The sequence below is a fragment of the Nicotiana sylvestris genome, chromosome 2 (assembly GCF_000393655.2).
Source record: "Nicotiana sylvestris chromosome 2, ASM39365v2, whole genome shotgun sequence".
Classification (NCBI taxonomy): Eukaryota; Viridiplantae; Streptophyta; class Magnoliopsida; order Solanales; family Solanaceae; genus Nicotiana; species Nicotiana sylvestris.
In genome coordinates this window covers 143,043,728-143,058,702 of record NC_091058.1, presented here as the reverse complement: position 1 = coordinate 143,058,702, position 14,975 = coordinate 143,043,728, and positions in this window count along the sequence as shown.

The window sequence follows — 14,975 nt, the reverse complement described above, 5'->3', positions numbered from 1 at the left end:
CTGAGAGCTGATGGTTTTGTTTGTACTTTGTGTGTTGTTTTCATCTCTTTTTGTATCAATATAATTCTCATCCTCTTTCTTCTTAGCTTTCTATTGCATTATCCTTGTTATTTGTTGGTATTTGCTTTATACTTCTTAGTTGATTTTTATGTTTAGTTTTTGTAATTCTTTTTTATAGTTTTTATGCTATGCTTTTTTGTTTACTTCAGCATATTCATTATTGAGTATGCTGAAGTTATTAAGTTCCTTTTCTATAATTTCAGCTTATCGATGCTGAAGATATTGTTTGTACATGCCTTTCTTTTGTGTGTTGTATGCGTATGTGTGTGGGTGTGGGTGTGTGAGTATGTGTATGTGTGTGTGTGTGTGTGTGTGTTTGTGTTAAGGATATGTATTTCACATACTGTAACCTGAAGTTTTTTCTCGCAGAAGTCATTGCGTACTTTTTTAAAATGCAACCAAACCTGTAAGCCTGTGCAACAAAAATGAGTGATTTGTACTTTAGCAGTATGTAAAATAGTCCAAGAGTTTCTTTTTTTATATTCCTATGAAAAAAATCACATTTCAAATATGTCATACAATAATGAAAGTCTAAATTCAGACCAAGGATTATTGAAGGTTGGAGTATTTTTCAGTGTGTTTCTTTGAATATGGATAAGGTGCTGGAGAAGACAAGCAAGTTGTTCTGTTATGCCCATCTTGTTTACATCGACTGCATTTGGTAGATTTGGTATATGCCTCTTCTTTTGTCTTCTTCCTTGTAAAATCTCTACATCAGGAGGTTTTGTGATCTCAGATTGTACATTTTGTGGTATATCCCATGATTTTTAATCTCATACGGTATTCACATGTCCTTCATATGTTTTCAACCATGTTTCCTTTGAATACCAATTTGAGCAGTAATCAGATTTCTGCAGATATCTCTTATTAATAGCAACAATTGCATGTGGACAGGGTAATTCATCAAGTTGGAATTCCAGGCAGTCACAAGTTCTCTTCTTTAAGTCCACAATGAATTCGATTCCTTCACTATTTATTTTTAACAACATTGAATCAAGGTTGAACACCTAACAAGGAATAAAAAATTAAGACAAACTATATTAGTGTATTGTTGCTTCAAAAAGAAAAAGTATAAAAATTTTTAAATGTAAGCAGTAAATCACTGCAACAGATATAAAAAGCTGAAGTTAATAAATATACTCACAAACATTTTACAAGCCAAGTCCATCTTCTTAGTCATCTCTTCTTCTGCCATATTGATACTCTATGAAAAGTTTCATTTGCCTTTTTTCTCCGTTCGTAAAACCACTCTCCTAACTTTTCTTGGATGAAATCTAACATTCTTAAAATAGGCATTTCTCTCCCTTTTAGTAAAACGAAATTCATTGATTCTACCATGTTTGTTGTTAGCATATCATAACGTCGCCGTGGGAACCACGATCGAGCCCATCTCTCTGAAGGCTCTTCCATTATGTAATTGTATGTTTTCTTGTCAATACTTTTGAGTTGGGATATTAACTGATTAAAATCTTCACGTTTGTATGACCTTGCAGCACTTTGAAAAAGATTTATTACCGTATCTTTTGCATGTCTTTGCTTTAAATTTTTCTCAAAGTGATAGAGGCAGATACCATGGTGAGCTTCAGGAAAAACTTTTCTAATCCCATTTGCAATCGATTGGTTTCTATCTGACAAGAAAACCAATTCATGACGTAGTTGAATTGCTTTTCTCATTTCCCCGAAGAATCAAATGTATGCCCCATTGTTTTCTAATTCTGCTACACCAAAACATAGATGAAAGATTTGATTGTTTGCACCCTTTGATACAGCAACAAATAGAACACCACGATATTATGACTTTAAAAATGTTGCATCTGCTACAATAACGGGTCTACAGAAGGAACAACCAGCTACTGATGCCGCAGGAGCAAAGAACATGTAAGCAAATCTGTACAGTGAAACATAAAAAAAACAAATCATTAGGTGTGAAGTTTTTCAAATAGGAACATTTGAAACTTCAGGCTGATGGTTACCTATTCTACGCATCTCTTTTTATGCTTGTGTACGTTCCTGGGTTTTTTCACACCATCATGTGTAGGTATGAAGGAAGAATCTGGTAGTTCTCTTCAGGTGACCCCCTTATGCAAGCAACAACTTTTTGAATAGCATGCCATGCCTTGTGATAACCAATGTTAATTCCAAATTTCTTTTTCATTTCATTTTCTACAAAGGTTGGTGTAACCTCTATCTTTTTGTCTCGAACATGTTCTATAATTTGTTCACTTATAAAATTTGATGTAGCATGCTTCTGATCTGATTTTCTTGCATCAACCGAGCATTCATGGATGTTATGATATTTTATCACCCTGAATAGTGTGGAATTTTTTATTCTGGTAGCACGTACATTCCAACCACATTTGTCCACGATGCATTTTAGCTCGTATCTCTTTGAACATGATCTAACAGCAGTGAATTCAACTTTCTGGTTTATCTCCAAGTTGCAGAAAAATTTAGTCATGTTTTGTTTGTTCTCAAAAATTGATCCAACTCTTAGTTCCTCAGGCAACGCATCGTGCCCAAGTATTTTACATAGTGGAGATTCTTTCAGCTTTCCCCTCACCCTTTTTCTTGATTTCTGAGAAGCACAAGAACTTTCAGCAATTTCTTCAATTCTATCTGATGTTATCGATATATTCTCCATGTTTACTTCATCTTCATTATTGCTTATCATTGCAGAAGGTAACAAAAAGGTTTGTTGGATTGTGTGTTGGTTGTCAATTTGCATTATTAGTTGTCCTTTTTCTTCTTGGTCATCGACAAACTGGTTTGAATTTATTGGAGGAGGGGGTAATTGTTGCAACATTATATATTCTGAAGCAGCTGTAATGTTAGAAGGTTGTAGCTTGTTGTCTACTTCCATTATTGGCTGTCCTACTTCATGTTCAAAAGGTTCTGAATCTATCGCATATGCAAGAGATTATTTGAATACTGCAGATTCTGAAGGTTGTATTTTTTCGATGATGAAATGGCAATTCTTGTAGGGTGAATCAATTGTAAGCAAATGTATATAGGTACTGAGTTCTTCATCTGAAGTTACAAGCATTCCTTTGCTTGTATTTAGTTTGATATCAAACCATACTTTTAATGTATATCTGGTTGAATCAATATTTGCAACTTCACTAATTGTCACGACCCCAAACTGGACCGGTCATGATGGCGCCTCTCGTGAAGACAAGGTCAGCCGACACAACACTCACCTTAACCTTTTAAGCATTAAGAGTCATTTTTATGTCTTTAAATTAAACAATGTTTCATAATAAAATCCTGGAATAACAGTGCGGAATAAAATACCAGCCCGACATCGGGGTGTCACTAGTCATGAGCAACTATCAAGGTCTGAATACAACAAAAGTCTAAAAATGTACTAAATACAGTAACAACAATGAGGGGAAGGAAGCGGTGCTGCGAACGTCATGAAGCCACCTTGCTAACTCTGATGACTCCGCGGCTAAGCTATCAACACCCGCTACCGGGTTCCGATATACCTGAATCTGCACACGAGGTGCAGGAAGTAATGTGAGTACTCCAACCCAGTAAGTAATAAGAGTAAATAAAGGCTGAGCAGTAGGAAATAATGAATCCACATTCACGTTAGGCTCAATAAACACAACAGGCCTTCAAATCATAATACGAGTCAATCTTCCCTTTTAAAATCCAGTTTTTAGTAAAAATCATTTTGAAATACTTTCCAGTAGTTTCGGTAGGGGTTCAATACTATTTAAGATAATAATAGAGATTAAAGCCATAATCGGCCCCTCGGGCAAAATATAGTTTGTAAAACAGCCCATCGGGCAAAACAGTAATCATACACACTTTATAACTTAAAAATCTCAGTGGAAATAACCAATGCCAAATCAGTGATTAATTTCTGAACATCTCATAAACCCTAGTTTAAATAAAAGTTGTTTTAAAACATTTGTTCAACTTTCCGACAAAGGATCAATATAAAGATGAGTGAAAACAGTCGATAAATCACCATATTCGACAGAAATTCACTTTAAAGAGGAGTGAAATCAATAAGTCCATAAACAGGCCTCTCAGGCAAAAACATCACTCATATGCATGTATATATCTATCGCAGCTCGGGCTAGCCTCTCTATCACTCGTGACTCAACTCTTACCAATCAGTACTCGCACTCAGCATTCACGCTCAATTGGTACCAAATAGTAACCGCTGCGGTGTGCATCCCGATCCGTATATCTCTCACAATAACTGAAATCAAAGTAACCGCTGCGGCGTGCAGCCCGATCCATGCATCGCTGTGGCGCACAACCCGATCCATATAAATAGTCGACTGCGCTCACTGGGGATGTGCAGACTCCGGAGGGGCTCCTACAGCCCAAGCGCTATATTGCTGCGGCGCGCAGCCCGATCCATATAAGTATCGTTGCGGCGTGCAGCCCGATCCATATACATATATATATACATTGTTGCGGCATGTAGCCCGATCCATAGATATATAATCCTCACAACTAGGCCCTCGGCCTCTCTCAGTCATTAACCTCACCATCAGACTCTCAGTCTATCTTAGTCATCAATCTCACAATCAGACCCTCGGTCTATCTCAGTAAAATAGGGAACTCAACCCAAAACAATTTCCACATTTTAAGAATATAGTGATAAAGCCAGATTTGAGCAGTAAACAGGTAAAACATGACTAAGAATATGCTTTCAAACAAATAGAGTGAGGAAAGATAGTAAAAATGCCCCTAAGGGTCTCAACAAATCGGCACAAGGCCCCAAACATGGCATACAACCCAAAAATATAATAATGTCAAACAATTAACTATCAAATACGCATTAAAATATTCGTTCGGGATGGACTAGGTCACAATCCCCAGCGGTGCTCTACCCCACGCTCGTCATCCAGCGTGCAAGTCACCTCAATGTAACACAACGATGTATAATTCGGGGTTTCAAACCCTCCGGACAGTATTTACAATCATTACTTACCTCGATCTGGTCCAAAATCTAGCTCGCGATGCCTTGCCCCCACGAATCGACCTCCGGATACTCCAAATCTAGCCACAATCAGTACATAATCATTAAAATATGCTAAGGGAGCGAAGCCCACTCGAAAATATCCAATTTAACATCAAAATCCCGAAATTGCTCAAACCCGGCCCCCGGGCCAATGCTTCGGAATTCGACGAAACTCACAAAATACGACAACCCATTCAAACACGAGTCCAACCATACCAAAATTACTAAATTCCGATAACAATTCGGCCTCCAAATCTTCAAATCTTATTTTCAAATCCCTAGGTCCAAATGTCACGACCCCAACCCTGGTCATGATGGCGCCCAACACACTGCTAGGCAAGCCCGACCATTCAACAACATTATCCCAAATTCTTATTCAGATTATAGATAAATATCACAGAGAATTTACTAAGTCATTTCATTCAAGTGTATAATTAATAATAAAATCTGCGGAAGTTCAATTAAAATACCACACCATAGCCCAACAGAATCCGGTGTCACGAATATGAGCCTCTAATACAGAATATCCACCTATTACAAGTCTGTCTAGGAAAAATATGGAATAAAAGATAGAGATAGAGGGGAGAGGGGAGAGATCAAGGCTGCGAACGCCATGCAGCTACCTCAATACTCCCGGATACTGCCTGCTCAGCTAAACAATTCCTCACATAGCCTGTGGTGTACCTGGATCTGCACGCAAGGTGCAGGAAGTAATGTGAGTACTCTGACCCAGTGAGTGATAAACATAAATAAAGGCTGAGAATAAGAAATCATGGAAAAATACAAAGTAAACTATAACTGGCAGTTTAGAACAACAAATAGTGAAGCAACAAGTCAATTAAGTCAGAGTACCAAATACTGAGACAGGTATAACAGATAAAAACAAATGCATGAGTGCAATGCAATGCATATGATGGTACACTCTAGTACCCACTGCGGCGTGCAGCCCGAGCCATCCATTTATTTATCGTCGACGGCGCTCACTGGGGGTGTGTACAGACTCCGGAGGGGCTCCTACAGCCCAAGCGTAATATCAAGTCATCTCGTGGCATCAAATCTAGGCCCTCGGCCTCATATCAATCTCAGTATAATCACCCAGGCTCTCGGCCTCAATATCAATGTAATCAACCAGGCTCTCGGCCTCAATATCAATGTAATCAACCAGGCTCTCGGCCTCAATATCAATGTAATCAACCAGGCTCTCAGCCTCAATATCAATATAACACTGTTGCGGCGCGCTGCCCGATCCATGCTCAGTCCAAAAATCATCATAAGCCCCTTGGGCATTTGTAAAACAGTAGTTCTCAGTCCGAAGTATCATTTAGAAATATCATTTAAGTTTTCAAATCTTAGAAAGATGGCTGAGTTTGCAAAACAGTATTTAAAACTTTGAACTGAGGTCAAATGATATGCAAAATATGTGAAAACAGTGATATCAATCCCTGAAGAATTCAAATAATTGTCAAGAAGCCCAAATGTAACAATTAAATCCAAGTAAGGATGATTCTCAATTTAGTTCAAGTAGAAAACACGGTAAAAACATCTCTCGGGACGGACCAAGTCACAATCTCCAACGGTGCTCTACCCCACGCCTATTATCCGGCGTGCAAGTCACCTCAATATAGCGTTACGATGTGAAATTCTGGGGTTTCAAACCCTCAGGACATCATTTACATCAATTACTCACCTCAAGACGGTCAAAGTCTAGCTCGCTATGCCCTTGCCTCTCAAATTACCCTCCTCGTGCGATGAATCTGCCCAAAATCACAACGAATATGTCGCATTATGCTAAAGAGACAACACCCAATCGAAAGCAATCGAAAAATAGCAAAATTCACGAATTTGACAAAACCCGAGCCCCGGGCTCACATCTCGAAAAATAAGAAAATTAACATCACCGGATTCCTTGTCTCGCCACGAGTCTATACATACAAAGAACTCCCAAATCCGAGTTCAAATGACCCATCAAATCCTAATTGTTTGGTTCAAAATTCAAGCCCTAGTTCTTGATTTGTAGGCTTATATATCATGAATCTCTAGGTGGAATTCACAATAAAAACGAGTTCTAAGTCCAAGAAACTTACCTCAAGTCGTTCCCCCTTGAATCCCTCTTTAATATCCACCAAGAAGCTCTCAAAATGATCAACCATGGAGGAAAAATGACCCAAAATCGCGGATGATTTATTTTGTAAACTCAAATTTTTTGGAAGTACTGTTCATCCGCGTTGTTACTATTCACGCGCGTGGTCACTGTTCACCCGCGCGGTTACTGTTCACGCTGCTAAAAAAAATACAGCAGCAGCCAAAGAAATTGCAGCACTTTTCTTTTTACTAAAATGGCTCTAACTCCATTATACGAACTCGGAATTCGATGATTCTTATTCCTATGAGTCACAAATAATGATACGAACATAGTCCTTCAATCGAAACTCAGTTCGGAGCTCGTTTTCTCAGTGTGATATCCATTTCACTCGTTAAACAATTAACTCATATTTCGTGTCAAAAACTCAATCGCGACTTGATGAAATTAGACCAAACTTTCCAGATCACTCGTATAATTCATTATTTAAATTCTGGAAATCTCAAAATAAAATTTTGATCTCTAGAACTAAAAATGGACCTTTGGATCATTACATGCATATGCTCAAACGGCAAAAATCTTTCAAAAACTCTTCCAAAACTTATCCGAGCCTCATGGGACCCCGACCAAACATGCCAACATAATTCATAACATTATTCAAACCTCTTCCAATCATCAAAACACCTCAAACAACATCAAATTACCCAAAACTCATCGAATTCAAGCCTAATTTTCTAAAAACTTCCGAAATACACTTTCGATCAAAAACCCGACCAAACCACGTCCGAATGACCTGAAATTTTGCACACATATCCCAAATCACCTAACAAAGCTACATTCCGACTCTCGGATCAAAATCTCACCTATCAATCGGAATTCGCCAAAATACTAACTTCGCCAATTCAAGCTTAATTCTACACCGGACCTCCAAAATTACTTCCGATCACACTCCTAAGTCACAAATCATCCCCCAAAGCTAATCGAATCATCGAGATTCAAATCCGAGCCCTCTAACACATAAGTCAACGTCCAGTTGACTTTTCCAAAACAAACCTTCCTTAAAGAGACTAAGTGTCTCATTTCCTACTAAAACCAATCCAAATCAACTCGTTCACACCCAACACTGATAATGAAGCATAAAGAAATAGGAAATGGGGAAAATGGGGCGGTAAATCACGAGACGACGGGTCGGGTCGTCACATCCTCCCCAACTTAAATAAACGCTCGTCCTCGAGCGTACCCAGAGTTGTCCTAGAAGCCAACCAATAGCTGAACGACTTTACCAAGAATATACCCGTGGGTGATCCCACACTACCCTATCTCGCATAGGTCCGATAACACAACATAGCTGAAATTTCACAATCCATCTAGTCCATAAACTATAGAACCACATTGCACCTTCCGAAATCATACACAAGATTAGAACTTTACATCCATACTCAGAATAAGCCCGAACCAGCTGTAATAACCCATACCTGCAACATCAGGTGCAATTATCTGATATACCACATAACTCAAACACTCGGAACGATAATTTCTATTCACAGTAGCTGCACATAATAATCGAATATCGATAGGAAACCTCTTAACAACTAAAGCCTCATTCCAACACTTTCACATACTGCCAATGATAAAGGAAACACGCAATAAATCATAACCATTTCCTATGTCAACCATTCATGAAGTCATTTCTCTCCTGGTAATTACCATAACAAATTTTGAACCGAACCTCAATATTTACCCATCACACATACTGAAATCGAATCCGTTCGCATTCATTAATGATTTCAACGATCTCTTCTGACCAAACACACTACTTAGGTGACATGACACATCAATATATGCCTACGCCACAACTTGCATAATACGTGCACCAATAAGAAACGATCCGAACATACTCAATTCATGAAAATGACTCAACTGAGAGAGTTGTACCTCAAACTCACCAGTACTGCCACAACACAAGGCTGAGACCTTGTCTCACATCATAGAAATAGGACACACAAATTTGACCTGCAATGTCATGTTTCCACACATCTTTGCTGCAACGCGCATTCCTATCCAAATACTACTCCACAGGAAACACCTCAAGTCACTATGCTTGAAATCGACAACCATGCTCAATCGATGTCTGGAGCCAAAGTAAATCATTACACATGGTGAAACAAATAACACACACCACGCAAACCTGATAGAACATAATTGGTACGTTATTCACCGAGCAACACCCAATTACTCATCCCGCTCGACTTCCACTACTACAACTCCTATCGGAGCCAGACGATCCGGTGCCCGACACCAAATTAATAGCGAAATCAACAACCTCGCCCAGCAATATGCCTAGCCATATGAAACTCATCTAAAAAGTCCCCCAACACCGGAACTGAATTAATGATAGCAACCTTTGCACTGACATCCATCACGAATGCCCAATTAAGAAAGCAATCCGTCACAACCGTTCGCTGGTCCTTTGAAATATAAACCACTCTGCTAGAACATAATCCAATGCACTTCATAACTCAACCCATGGCATTTTCGGTATTGCCCGTAGCGCAATAGTTCAGAATTACTCAACACTAAGACAACCAGTCTGAATTCCGACATCACATCCAAAATCTAACATACCAGCAAACAAAGATCCACTCGAGCCTCCAAATCCCGATTGCCGCTAAACGGTGCCGAATACACACGATCCACCACCACAACCTAGCCTGTACATGAGAACTCCCAGTCTCCAACTCCATATGGCACACAAATCATCATACATAATTCCAGTTTCCACCGTGCGAATACATGCACACCTTTGATACTCAATCATTCCACGACAGATACTCAAAATTTCCCTGTGCTACCAAGCAAACCCGAATACCACCAGTGGACCCACCAAGAACATGCCGCAATACTACCGAAATATCATCAGTTTAATCACATTACCTTTTTCTGAGACATATACTCTCATCAAATCACTTCCAATTAGCAATACCATTTCCTTAATCATCTGAAGATCATTCACCCTAATCATCTGAAGCTCATTTCTCTAATCACCTAAAGCTGCTCGTACCGCCTAAGAATGTTATGAATTTCCATTCAGAATTGAATTGTAACCTTACACACGCAAATCTCAACCCTTCACAACATATCGCATATACCATACCATCCTAAGGTAACATGAGGACTTCACCTCCTTTCCGAACCATGAACGGTTACGTACTCAACTAGTCAAGAACTTCCATTAATCCCATCTAGAAGAAAAATCATTACACATCCCATGCTCTGCATGACATACATAGGTCTTGTTCATTTTCTTACAATACCGATACGACGGATGAGATCTGTATAAATTCATAACACCGCCGAATCAACAATTCATTGGGTCTATACTTCTGACAAGAACTATCACCTCATTCTGAACCAAACAATGGTCTTAACCCCTTAATTTACTTCATATACTTAGATTGCACTAATCTCGAATTCAGTGATCTCGTCTCACCTATTACGAACTGCTCAGGCAATAAACCACCCCAGACATAATCAAAAGCCGCATATGATGCCCCAATATACCAACAAGCTACCAATTCGAACGCGATACAAAAAAAGAAAACGAACTCTGGAAGGAATTACCAATCCCACACACTAATATGGAATTTCCTTAGAAAACAGGAAGCAAGGTATACAAAATAGCATATAGAAAACTATACTCAACATCACACTGTTGCAAACTTCATACTTGGTTTACATCTTTAATAAATCAAGTGATCACATGCCACACTTATATAATCTTCTCGTGGGACACACTCCCACAACCTACCACAACAATATCTTGAGAGTACATCCAAACCACCGGTCGCACTAACGCTAAAGAGCGATCAAGAATTATTAACCAGGACGCAAAACCCTTTTTACAAAACACCGATCTTAGGTGATGCTGAAGACAATACCAACTTACCGTAAACATCGAAACTTATCTCCTGCTCATCCGAGCTCATGACATCTTGTCAAAAAATTTCCTTCACTCGTGCCATTCTCGGCCCAATTTCCACAACCAGAACTGATTCACCAGCATGCATCAAATCGGAACTAACATAGTACATGACCGCACAATCCGCTAACCAATAGCAAGCTCCCCAACTTGGCTCGAAGCCATAGATCACAACATACTATACTCATAACGCATATACTCCATTTTTGCCTCAATACCATAGTTAGATTAAACTCGATCCTTCATAAGCTTGTGGAAACACAAATCAATTAGAATTTTTAACTCTTTTGCAAATCTCGCATTCACTCACACAACAGTTAAGCCCACTCTCTAGGCGATCCAATTTAGATTTTAACACATTTTATTCACTTGCAATTGAGGTCTTCTAATAGATAACATAAGGATAACAACTTTAGAACACCCCGCAGGAGATGACCCACCTGCTTTGCCCCCAACTAACATTTCTGCATACCTTCCACCGCCATAAGCATTACATAGTCACTTGATCTTCCTGAGTCTGTACTCATACCGCAACATGAAATTTACTTCACTCCCAACTAGGAGACATGAAAAGATTCTTCACATGCCTATAACTCGGGCTATAACTTGAATCACGATGAACTTCAAGCATCTATTAGTTCTTCCATCATTCAGCAGACCCTTCTCGTCGCTTCCAAATTATATATATACGCCTCGCAGTACTAACATACTCATCACATAGCCACAACCATCATTTCCACTAACAGGGACACTACCGAACATATAAGTTCAAAAATACTTGTTCACACAATCAGCACCTCGACGCTCCCGCCATAGGCAAAGATCCAACCTCAAGTCCTCCAGACTGGCCCACCATAAACTCACAGAGATAACACCTCGCCCATCGATTGGGGAATCACAAGCCATCGAGGCACATCTGATACTGAGCGCCCATGCGCGCATACGAATGCGTGGAAGGAATTTCAAAAGTTTCTTTTCAAGATGAATCAAGGACGCACGATAAGAATTCAAGAATGTGAAGTTTTCCTAAAGGTTCTGCAGCCTCTTGAGGATAAATACAGACGTCTCTGTACCAATCCGCGAGACTTTGCTAAACCGGCTCATGACTCGCGAGACCAATTAATCTAGGCTCTGATATCGACTTGTCATGACCCCAACCCCGGTCATGATGGCGCCCAACACACTGCTAGGCAAGCCCGACCATTCAACAACATTATCCCAAATTCTTATTCAGATTATAGATAAATATCACAGAGAATTTACTAAGTCATTTCATTCAAGTGTATAATTAATAATAAAATCTGCGGAAGTTCAATTAAAATACCACACCATAGCCCAACAGAATCCGGTGTCACGAATATGAGCCTCTAATACAGAATATCCACATATTACAAGTCTATCTAGGAAAAATACGGAATAAAAGATAGAGATAGAGGGGAGAGATCAAGGCTATGAACGGCATGCAGCTACCTCAATACTCCTGGATACTGCCTGCTCAGCTAAACAATTCCTCACTTAGCCTATGGTGTACCTGGATCTGCACGCAAGATGTAGGGAGTAATGTGAGTACTCCGACCTAGTGAGTAATAAACATAAATAAAGGCTGAGAATAAGAAATCATGGAAAAATACAAAGTAAACTATAATTGGCAGTTTAGAACAACAAATAGTGAAGCAACAAGTCAATTAAGTCAGAGTACCAAATACTGAGACAGGTATAACAGATAAAAACAAATGCATGAATGCAATGCAATGCATATGATGGTACACTCTAGTACCCACTGCGGCGTGCAGCCCGAGCCATCCATTTATTTATCGTCGACGGCGCTCACTGGGGGTATGTGCAGACAACGGAGGGGCTCCTACAGGCCAAGCACAATATCAAGCCATCTCGTGGCATCAAATCTAGGCCCTCGGCCTCATATCAATCTCAGTATAATCACCCAGGCTCTCAGCCTCAATATCAATGTAATCAACCAGGCTCTCGGCCTCAATATCAATGTAATCAATGAGGCTCTCGGCCTCAATATCAATGTAATCAACGAGGCTCTCGGCCTCAATATCAATATAACACTGTTGCGGCGCGCAGCCCGATCCATGCTCAGTCCAGAAATCATCATAAGCCCCTTGGGCATTTGTAAAATAGTAGTTCTCAGCCCGAAATATCATTTAGAAATATCATTTAAGTTTTCAAATCTTAGAAAGATGGTTGAGTTTGCAAAACAGTATTTAAAACCTTGGACTGAGGTCAAATGATATGCAAAATATGCGAAAGCAGTGATATCAATCCTTGAAGGATTCAAATAATTGGCAAGAAGCCCAAATGTAACAATTAAATCCAAGTAAGGATGAATCTCAATTTAGTTCAAGTAAAAAACACAGTAAAAACATCTCTCGGGACGGACCAAGTCACAATCCCCAACGGTGCTCTACCCCACGCCCGTTATCCGGTGTGCAAGTCACCTCAATATAGCGTTACGATGTGAAATTCTGGGGTTTCAAACCCTCAGGACATCATTTACATCAATTACTCACCTCAAGACGGTCAAAGTCTAGCTCGCTGTGCCCTTGCCTCTCAAATTACCCTCCCCGTGCGATGAATCTTCCCAAAATCACAACGAATATGTCGTATTATGCTAAAGAGACAATACCCAATCGAAAGCAATCGAAAAATATCAAAATTCACGAATTTGACAAAACCCGAGCCTCGGGCCCATGTCTCGAAAAATCAGAAAATTACCATCACCGGATTCCTTGTCTCGCCACGAGTCTATACATACCAAGAACTCCCAAATCCGAGTTCAAATGACCCATCAAATCCTAATTGTTTGGTTTCAAAATTCAAGCCCTAGTTCTTGATTTGTAGGCTTATATTTCATGAATCTCTAGGTGGAATTCACAATAAAAACGAGTTCTAAGTCCAAGAAACTTACCTCAAGTCGTTCCCCCTTGAATCCCTCTTTAATTTCCACCAAGAAGCTCTCAAAATGATCAACCATGGAGGAAAAATGACCCAAAATCGAGAATGATTTATTTTGTAAACTTAAATTTTTCGGAAGTACTGTTCATCCACGCTGTTACTGTTCATGCGCGTGGTCACTGTTCACCCCTGCGGTTACTGTTCACGCTGCTAAAAAAAATACAGCAGCAGCCAAAGAAATTGCAACACTTTTCTTTTTACTAAAATGACTCTAACTCCACCATACGAACTCGGAATTCGATGATTCTTGTTCCTATGAGTCACAAATAATGATACGAACATATTCCTTCAATTGAAACTCAATTCGGAGCTCGTTTACTCAGTACAATATCCATTTCGCTTGTTAAATAATTAACTCATGTTTCGTGTCAAAAACCCAATCGCGACTTGATGAAATTAGACCAAACTTTCCAGATTACTACTATAATTCATTATTTAAATTCTAGAAATCTCAAAATAAAATTTCGATTTCTAGAACTAAAAATGGACCTTTGGATCATTACATGCTTATGCTCAAACGGCAAAAATCTTCCAAAAACTCTTCCAAAACTTATCCGAGCCTCATGGGACCCCGACCAAACATGCCAACATAATTCATAACATTATTCAAACCTCTTCCAATCATCAAAACACCTCAAACAACATCAAATTACCCAAAACTCATCGAATTCAAGCCTAAGTTTCCAAAAACTTCCGAAATACACTTTCGATAAAAAACCCGACCAAACGATGTTCGAATAACCTGAACTTTTGCACACACATCACAAATGACATAACAAAGCTACAGCAACTATCGGAATTCCATTCCGACCCTTGGATCAAAATCTCACCTATCAACCGGAATTCGCCAAAATACTGACTCTGCCAATTCGAGCTAAATCCTTCCACGGACT